Below are 10965 nucleotides of genomic sequence, written 5' to 3'. Positions count from 1 at the left end.
GGGAGAATGCTATTTTAACGCTGAGTTGAATGCCAAGATTAAAAGGGGACGCTCTGAAATGGTAGAAAAGAATTCAATAACTAAAGATGTTTATAGATATCAATGAATATTGGACCGAGTAATTATGAATGAATTACGTTTGATGTGTATAACTATTGTCTATATCTATAACTATTTACTCTCACTATAATCCCCGATGTTTACCTGTTATTAAATATGACTAATAAAGTAGCTTTGCAACAACTCAAACTTTTTAAATAAAATATGTTAAAATCACGAATATTGTATTTTGTGTTAGAGATACATGAATTTAAGTTGAACTGATCTAATTGATTTTTAGGTCATATAACTTAGTTCTTTGCTTTAGTGATCTAAAAGAGATTATTTGTATTTGCATAGTCGGTTACAATTCAGATATGTTATGTTGTTCAATGGAAAAGAACCGTAGTTCGACTGTTATGTTTCTTTCTCCTGATAAATGTTTACGAACAATTTAAATAACATTTTATTGTTGAAGATTGACTGGAACTGTAAAGAAAATACTTTTAAATCGTCCCTATATTATACTTGTATTCAAAATTTGTGTGTTTTATAATACAATTACACGTTATTACTTATTACATTATCAAAAATTGACCATGACAAATTGACGATCTTTAACCATGTGGACGATGGCCACTGTAACGTTGAGTTTATCGCCAAGATAAACGTGGTACGCACGACTCAAGTTATATCGAGTTCACTGTCCAATATTTTTTTAATAGTTAAACCGAATGCAATAACAAAATATATTTATTTGTATCAATGAATATTTGACCGAGTAATAATGTCTGTATTACGTTTGACGTTTCTTACTATTTACTCTCACTATAATTGCCGATGTATTGGATATAAATACTAAAGAAGCAAATAAATAAAACTTTTCAATAAATTGATTAAATGCAGCAATTTTAATTTTGTGTAAGAGATACATTTATTTAAGTTGAATTAACCTCATTGTTCATAAGGTCATATAAGTTAGTTCGTGGGTCAAGTGCTCTTAAAGAGATTATACGAATAAACGATAACTTTGAATAGGGGGTTACAATTAAGATGTGTTGTTTAATGGCAACGAAGTTCTTTTATTTTGTTTCTCTCTCCTAATACATGTTTACTAACAATTTGACACTATGGCATTGACAGGCTTAAGCAACTCCTGCGCAATTGCAATTAAAAAGATTTGACAAATAATGCAGGAAGTATAACAATGCCAAACACGTGCATATGCTGCAAAGCAATAAGCATTGACACGGTTGTTCTTATTTCTAATGTTATGACCATATTACGAAATAAGTATGTCATATTTCGAGTAATATACTGTCTGGAGATTGATGAATATAAAATAATGAATCACATACACGCCTTTTATTCGCATAGAAACGGACTAATACAAAAACAGTATGCCACAGTACTATTTTTAACTTCTAGTGTTATCCCTACTTTCTTAAGCAAAGCATTAGATTAATTGTTCTGTTATAAGTTGACTTATAATTGACTGTGTGATGAAGACATGTCAATGCGACTGTTTTCGAATGCATAACACCATGCCTTTTTTTAATTTGACCAGTGTGATTTTGCGCTATGCGTGATAGATAGAAAGTATTTCAAATAAGAGACACACATATCTCGATGGGTTGTACTGTAAACGTAGTTGACAATAAACGTCATTAGATATCGTTCACATCTATATGTTGTTTATAAAAGATAACAATCTACAAACATTTTGACTTTTGTAGAATTATTTTATTACTCCGCAAACTGCGTTTCATTGAATATTTTTTTCATTTGGAAAAAAATGGGGTGTGGTACTCTGGTAACGGTTTATAGGTTTTACGTTAAAATTGACACAACTCTTAAACATTATGGCATGAGTCCTTTGTGTACATTTTAGCAGGCTCAAACAGGAAATTAATTAACCTACTCAAGAGAACAATCTTGTTGAAACAATTGCGTTATGTATATAGTCATTAAGTCTTTAAAAGTGCTTTATGTTTTTAATTGCGTTTTCAGTAAGTTTTTAAGTTAAGTTTAGTTTACACTTATCATATTTATTTGAGCTCAATTGCATTAGAAGTGCTTACTACTTATTTGAAACGCTCTCGAGTACGTTTCATAAACCTCGAACCTCTACTTGGTGTCTCTAGGGGCGATCAAAGAACGCTCACAAAGTATTACATTCGTGTCAAGTTGTCAGTTAACCAACACATACACACTGGCTATGCTGGTTTACCAGTGCTAAGTGCATACAATTATACCAAAATATGACGTACGTGTATCAGAGGGTGGGGAAGAGGGGCCGTTAAAGGGATTAAAAACCAAGCCCATTCGACGGGCTGGGAATCGAACCCACACTCGACGGATTTGTAGTGGCCGTCCTACCACTTTCACTAGGCGGCATGTTTTCATCAGCTTCAAAATAAAAATGCAGTTAAATATCATCGCCTTCGACTATTATCCCTTTCTCCTGATCAGTTATGTCAAAATCTAAGAAGTATCTAACATACAATTTCTACTTAAGTAACAACGAGTAAATATTTTAGAATTTAGAATCTATGTCTTTATTACACACCGAGTTCTATTTACATGTTCTTTTATGCATATGCAGAAAACTGACATAATATCCATTATAAGAGAGGATGATGATCATACTTATCTTTTGATATATCTGCACAGTATAATTTGCGACGGATGCGAAAACCGGAAGCAAGGTAACCACTATTAAATCGACATAATCTTGCTGATTTGTGAGGAGCAACTCTTCATGTTAACATGCACAGAACTGTATAGCTTTTTAACGTAAATTCCTTCGTAGATTAACGGATGGATATGTTGTAGCAAATCAAACCTTCATTATATGAAATATTTATTCCGTCCACTTCTATTATTTCATTTTCTATAGTATTTCACGATAAAGGAAAATTACACACAACAGCAAGAAGAAACACACGTCATTGTTAATAAATCAGAATGTACCATAAATCTTAAGAAACACACAGGCACATCTCACTTTGTTTTTGACGCGGAATTTACATTTTTGTTTAAAGAAACACACAAGCTAAATGAATAACACTTCTATTATTTTGTTTTGTAAAGTATTTCACGAAAAATGAAAAGACACACAGCAGCAAAATGACATACACGTCATTGTTAATAACTCAGAATGTACAATAAATCTTAAGAAACCCACAAGCACATCTCACTTTGTATTTGACGCGGAATTCACATTTTTTTAAGATACACACAAGCAAAATAATCAATCCCAAGCACATTCGTCATTGTAACTACATGGATCTCGGAATTTACATACAATTTTAAGAAACACACAATACACAAACACACAAGCATATTCGTCTTGGTAATTGGATCTGAATATGCATATAAGTTTAAAAAAATACATGAACGATAATTCACACATACCAATATTTGTATATGTCATCGACTCGGAATATACCGATAATTTTATGAAAACTATAATACCATTGAAAACAACCCACTTTGCACTTTTTTCCTATCTGTTTTGAATAAAATATAATCATCTATCTAATACGGTAGGTAAACATTTGAAAAGATATGATTCAAAAGGATGCACACGAAACTTTTTTAACTTAAAAAAATGATACTGCAGATCACTTTTTTGCACGTAGGACATACCGGTATTTCCGTTTCTGTTTAAAATCATTTTGACATGAATCGTGAAGCCCAGCCCGTAGCAAAAGTGCGTGCAAAGGATAATAAAAGCTGACAGCCACTACAAATATTTATATAAACAACAACATGAGCACTCATGATCAAGTGTTTGTTTTAATTGCGAAAAGCAATGTGTTAATATATTTTAATAATACGTTGTAATTTGGTGTATTATCATATTAAAAATAGAATCTAAAATGACGTATAAGTCTTGGCAAATCTGAGAGGACCACCAGTAGAAGCATCCCGCCGATAACTCCGATAGCAATGTAACCTGTTGTGACACAGAAAGGTCGGTCATCGCGCCGGCAGCCAAGTTTGCTGAGCGCCATGGTGGTGTTGCGAGTGTCTATCGAGGTGTTCCGTATCAACTGAGCTATTATCTGCTCCTCGGTAAGCCCAGTTAATGTCTTGTTGTAACAAATACACGGCAAGATGTAAAGATTCTTTGGTACGCTTTCACCGCCGCTGGTATCCTTAACTAAAAAGTCAAATTGTGTACCGTATAAATCCATACAATAAAAAATGGATTTTCTTAAAGAAAACACACTTTGAAAAGTCAACTTTATATTAAATGTAAATATATACCAATTTTCATTGACATTTTAAAAATAAAAGATCGAAAAGAAGATTCCAAACAATATATATATTATGAATTTGGTTTTATTTCAATTATTTACGAATAGAATATAGAAACGTGCCTTGGCATCTTGGTACATATGGATCCCATTCCGCCGACTGATTGCACTTAATCAGGCTAGGTCCAACTAATTCAAAGCCTGGCATACAGTTATAGGTTGCAGTATGTTTAAAAGTTGTTCCTGTAAAAGCGACAGTTCCGTTTTCAATGCTTTGGGCAGATTTACAATCAACTGGAACACAGTCGGGGAGAGAGCCATTCCAATTGCCATCATCACCACACACGATGTTTGCAGTGTCCTTAGTCTCGTACCCCGCATTGCACGACGCAATGGCGACGCTACCGTACTCAATTCCGGACGAAAAATTGTATGATCCATTTTGCACATCGGAAGGTTGGCCGCACTTTATTATTTCACAGACTGGATGTGTACCGTTCCATTGCGATCTCTCATCGCATACACGACTTGAAGCCCCATTTGCCAGCTGGAACCCGGCTTGACACTGGTATGTCGCTGTGCTGCCCAGTGAGGTTCCGTAGGACAAACTGAAGGAGCCGTTCACAATCGCTGTCGGTTGTTCACAATCAGCAACGCACTTTGGAGCAAAGCCTGACCAATAGTTAGTGTTGCATATCCTGAAATAACATTTTAAGTGCTTCAATTTATGCCCACAAAATAAGAGAATAAAACATTATATTGTCAAGATTACATCTCAATATTATGTGTTTGTATTCAACAGATAAACCTCATTTCAAATAACAAGCATGTGTACTGTCCCCTGACGGCAATAAATCGTCCTGATAACTGAACACATGTAATTCAAAAACATGAACACTAAGGATTTCGGACACATCTGATATTATATACCTTGTAAGGTTCCCGGTGTGATATGTATGTCCTGGTTTACACGTGTAATTCGCCATCGCCCCGTGTGAAAAACCACCAATTATTGTTACGGCGTATTGTGATATGTTATGCAACGGCATGCAATCTGAACAAAGTAATCATTATATTGCAATAAAGATCACAATTAATTGTTGATAACCTTATTAAAAGTTCGAATAATGACGATAATTTTGTTATTTGTACAACACATATGGAATCAATTTGTTAATATTAGAATGTCTTTAAAAGCATTATAGAATAATCAAGATGCGCTTACATTCGCAAATGGAATAAAGATCGTGGCAATTACCGTTATGCCACATGTTGCAACGGAGGCTAATACATACGTATACATACAGGTTGATATCAGAAGCAACAATGCCTTCAAGTTTGAATGATGTACATAAATTCATCCAAAAAGTGTCTACTTTGTTGCTGTTTATCGTACTAAAGAGAATTATTTATGAATACCGGTCTTACCATTCGTATGTATGATGAAATAATAGTCCACTCTGAAAACAGTACACGTGGAATCCGGTGTATACAAATATTTTTGGTTAGACATAAAAGTGCGATTTTTTTGTTTTCTTTTTACGTTTGTCAGCTGATATTTAATGATACACCCACTTACGCAATTACTTAAATGAGTAAATTGGTAGGATAAATAATATTTTTTGTGATTCTTCTTGCTTTTACAAAATAAAACCATGTGATATACATGTTTAAGTTGTATTTTCAGGAATAACATCATGTGCTTTTTTATTCTTATTTTTTTATAGGCAAAATCAGACAAAACATGCGAACAAAAAACAGAAATGTTTATATCAACGACACGACTAACGCTAATGATGTACCTTTCTAAATCTAACTTTATAAATCTATCTCTCTATATCATAGACATTTTATCTTCCAAATTTCGTATTCAAATAAAATGGATCTTCGTTAGAGCTGATCCTATATCTTAAATAATTAGAAACAACACCTTACCTGTGAGACAATCTCGCTGGTAAACAGTATTTGTACCGTAAGAGGCCAGCTGACAATTACCATCACATCCGTACTTGTAACACATGGGCGAGGAATACATGAATGTGTAGCACAGGCTGTCGTCAAAACATTCCCGAAAACAGCGATCATCAGAAGAGGTGTTGGAAGAAGTGTTGTACGTGGTCTCCCCTACTACCGTACGATTAATGTATCTTTTTAACGTGAACTCCAAACAAACTGAAACAATATAAACAACCATACTCATCATGCTGACGTAAGAGCACAGCCTCGAGAATTAATTTATAGCGTATTTAAGTACACATTCATTTAAACACCCATGATCAAAACTCTGACTAATGCGACGTATACTATGCTCCGGGGCACGCTAGATGGAGGTCGCCGTCGAAGCCGTCCAAAACTTAAACTAGATTGACAATGTGAAAGAGTGGATGAACTACTCTTAGCAGCCCACAACATACCTGACTGGCGGAGGATATTTATGTCGTCGACCATTATTTACCCAAAACGGCCAGACCGGTAAGGAACTGATCATGATGATAATAATGATGATAATGATGACTCGGGCCTTCGGTGTATATATTTATTTTTCTAAATCTTTTCTGAAATTGAATCGCGTATTTATTTTGAAAATTTTGGAAATGTGTTTTCACTTTGCTTGACGATTCATATTTCTTTGAATGATTTAGGATATGCTTTTTTTAAGAATTTGGACTTAACAAAACAATTCTACTTTAGTTTAGCCTTTACAGCCATTTCAACGGCCTCTTCCGGATATCTTCTTACGATGGTTTAAATAATTCACTTAACGATGCAAGGCATCTAATTCATGGTATTGACCATTCCATGGTAGTGACCTTTTGTTTATTCATGTTTAGTGGCGTGTGTGTAGTTGTTTGTCTTGTCTACTCCCTCATTGTTTGGGATTTGTTATTTGCAATAAACTCAGGAAAGCACGATGTAATAAGGTTTTTCTCTTGCTGATGAAGCTAAAATTTAACTGTGTGCATATTTTTATCAAGGACAAAATATAGTTTGTACTTGGTTAAGTTTCATTGTATCGTGTCCTATAAGGTAAACTTCTGTTGTTTTGTTCGCATTCAAACATTTAGAAGTTAAATGGTGATTACATCGAAACTTTTCTCTTTTATTGTTTTATTGTTATGAATTTTGAATTGGAATGCTATGATGTTAATTGTAAAATACATTTAATTGTTTTATGAAAATACTCTGAGCCATGCGTCTCTAAACTTGTTTATATAACAAATACTTTACATGCACTGTAAGAATGCGAAGGCCCATGTTTTCACATTTAACGTACATTAGTTTTGGGTCTTATTATTGCCCGTACGATACATAAGGAAACATACACTACACGAACAAAATGTCCTTTAAAATCATATAATAATAAAAAATCTAAGTCATGCACATGTATTTATTTTACGACTTCACGATAGAACAACACATTAGTTCAGTTAACTAGTTTAATGGCATTATTTCAATATAATTATTTTGCCTCCTAATAAACATCACACAAATGAAATCGAATGTACACGTATGAAGCATTCACAAACAGATCCATATAATATATTATGCAAGTAAGAGATTGGGATATAATGGCCGCAGCGTTAAACAGAAACAGCCGAAAATTATGCCTACCGGAGGTGGACGAGTACACGTTAAATTACCGATGTGAAGTAACGCCGATATAGTAGAAACACCGCCTACCCAAAATAAAAATGTTCTTGCTCATCAAGCGACCGGGCCAGGAAAAACCATTCACTTGATTGGGCTAAGCCTAGCTCTACCAGTCGCTTGTTACACACAACTTTTGTACCAATGGTCACTTGACCATTAACACAATACCTTTACACACTTTTAATACCAATGGTCACTTGACCATTAACACAATATCTTTTCACACTTTTTATACCAATGGTCACTTGACCATTAACACAATACCTTTACACATTTTGTATACCAATGGTCATTTGACCATTAACACAATACCTTTAGACACTCTTTACACCAATGGTCACTTGACCATTACTTTTTAATCGGACATTTAATGCCAATAATCGCTCGACCAGCGAGTCTACACTTTTAAAAATCGGTCATTTAATCACAATAATCGCTTCACCAGCGATTACACACTTTTTAACTCGGACATTGAATACGATTTGACACATACAAGTTTTTCCCCTACGGTATTGCTACTATTTTTTAAGCTTAACCTTTTAATTACTTGGATATACTACGCATGAAGCCCAGAGTCCATTCGAGCCAATGTGTTGAGTAATTGTCGCTACAGTTAGCTTGTAGAGATAAATTTTGTAGAATAAGTACGCATGCCCATCCAACCCTCCGGCAAACAGAATTTTCCGCCCCAATAAATTTCACAAATTTATCCCCCACAAATTCTGATGCGGTATTGTACGAAGGCCACGAGTTGACCGACAAACTATTGGTAACCTGTGACGTGGCTTTTTAACTCGCTCAGCGATAGCACACTGTTTGAAACACTATCATTTGAGCACAATAATTGCCCAACCAGCGATAACACACTGTTTTAAGTCGGTCGTTTAATACAAATAATCGCTCCTCCATCGACTTGACACATGGAAGTTTTTTCCCTACGGTATTGCTTCAATCTTTTAAGCTGAAATGTTTAATGCACGAGTTATGAATATGTGTATGTTTATACTTTGGCATTAAGAGATATATAATGAATGCAATTGCCTGCGATATTAATAAAAACGATTTGTTCTCCGGTTCCACTTTACCAAGGTAAAAAGATAATAATGTTTTTCTTGAAATGTAGAACAATAAAAATATATGAAATTTGTTTTGAATGACACAAGTGTTGTGTACATTTAGACAAGGTGGACAATAAGTAAGGTCATGCTGTAAACCAAGATGTCGTCAAGTTTCAATTAGAAACTTGCGGTTAGAGCATCTGTACTTTGCAAATACTTTTATATAGGGTAATGGTAATTTGAAGCGAAAGATATTTTCCGGGTTCAAGCAATGATTTAAACGTTTTTTTGTTTCACACCGAGACGAGTTGAATAAACGACCTGATCCTTGTTGCTTGTGACAACAGATAAGGCGATCTGTAAACAGGTGTAAAAATACATAAACATTACCAACATCCTTATAAACCCAGACATGACCAAATCCATAATTGAATAACACATTTTTAAGAAAAAAGTTTTAAGAAAAGTTGTCCTTCCGATTTGTTCATGGCGATTCAACATATAACAGATTTTTGTGATATGTATGCAATGACAGGTGAATAAGTTTACACAAGTGTTTAACACATTTAAAATGATATTCGACCATAATTCTTATCTACCAAACTCCCCTAGAGCCATGCAATTGTGTGTTGACCTATTGAGACCAATCCAATCGTTGCAAAATTGAGCCTGGACGTGTTCTATATTTGAGAAAACACAAAAAACCAGCTCTGTATGGAAGGATCGGCTTTACCATTAAATCAAAAAGGTTAAAATACTGATGAATGTCAACATTTCCATAAAATACTTGATAGCTTTTATAGCATTAACGGATTATTTCAGCATGCATTTTCAACGTTAATAGCTTTTGCCTTGAACCAACTTAGTTTAGGAGTAAACAGGGAACCCATATATGTGTACACGGACGTAACGTTAACGCAATTGCCCCTATAGAACCTACTTTCATATGACCACAAGAAAAATGTTATTGAAAATCGACACTCCCTTGTAATTGCGCAAAAAGGTTAGCCACATTTCAAGTTCTAGCCTAACAGCTCGCATGATATGTATGCGGTGAATTGCATATGGTGGTGTTAATTAATATCCTACAAAACGAGCGGCCGACTGGAATCGCCCTGCAAACGAAGTTAATGGACCCAATAAGCGATTACCACTGTGTGATTAATAAATTTTCTATTTGTTTACGATGCAATTGATGTTGTTGTTGTTTTTGTAACTGCACAATTTTAAATAGGAAATGCGTATCAAGAAAGAAAATATCATAACCTGTCATAACACATTATAGACTTCTCCGTTCGTAAAATCATAGTGGGAATTTTTGTTGTAAACCTCCGAGTTTAACTTGTTATTGAAAATAAAAAATTCTATTTGACAAATATTAATATATTTAATGCAGCATTTCTTTGAAATTAAATAATGAAATTTATAAAGTCAAGTTAACAAATTAACAGCAGTTAAGGCAAACTTGTTCACTTAAATACATGTTCGCTAACTTAAATACATGTTCGGTAAGTTTCCACGGTATTGTCGCTGTTATCTTAAAGTTAGGATTTGTGCAAGGCAAATGTTTTTCTAAGAAATGCCAGATACACGAAACGTCGTGTTTTAGCTAGGGAATGATAACAGACTTTGATTACACTAAAAACAAACTATTAATAAGGTAGACACCATTATGTATTGGTTGTTCGAGAGAAGAACATTTTATAAACAATTGCTGTGAAGAGAAAAAGAGACGTTTTGCTAGAATAAAATAATTGCACAAACAACACCAAAAACGAGTAATCATTTTGATAGAACATGTTATATTGCCAACATAAAACAAACAATGCTAAATGTATGATATATGCAATACATAATACTGTCGTAGTAGAAAACAGACCTGCTGCAGTGCTTTAATTAGAATAGCTTATTGTCACACACTTATTACATGATTTTTGTGTACTTAACCAAGA

This window comes from Dreissena polymorpha, chromosome 8, assembly GCF_020536995.1.
Source record: "Dreissena polymorpha isolate Duluth1 chromosome 8, UMN_Dpol_1.0, whole genome shotgun sequence".
Taxonomy (NCBI): Eukaryota; Metazoa; Mollusca; class Bivalvia; order Myida; family Dreissenidae; genus Dreissena; species Dreissena polymorpha.
Note: the sequence above shows the minus strand (reverse complement) of the source record.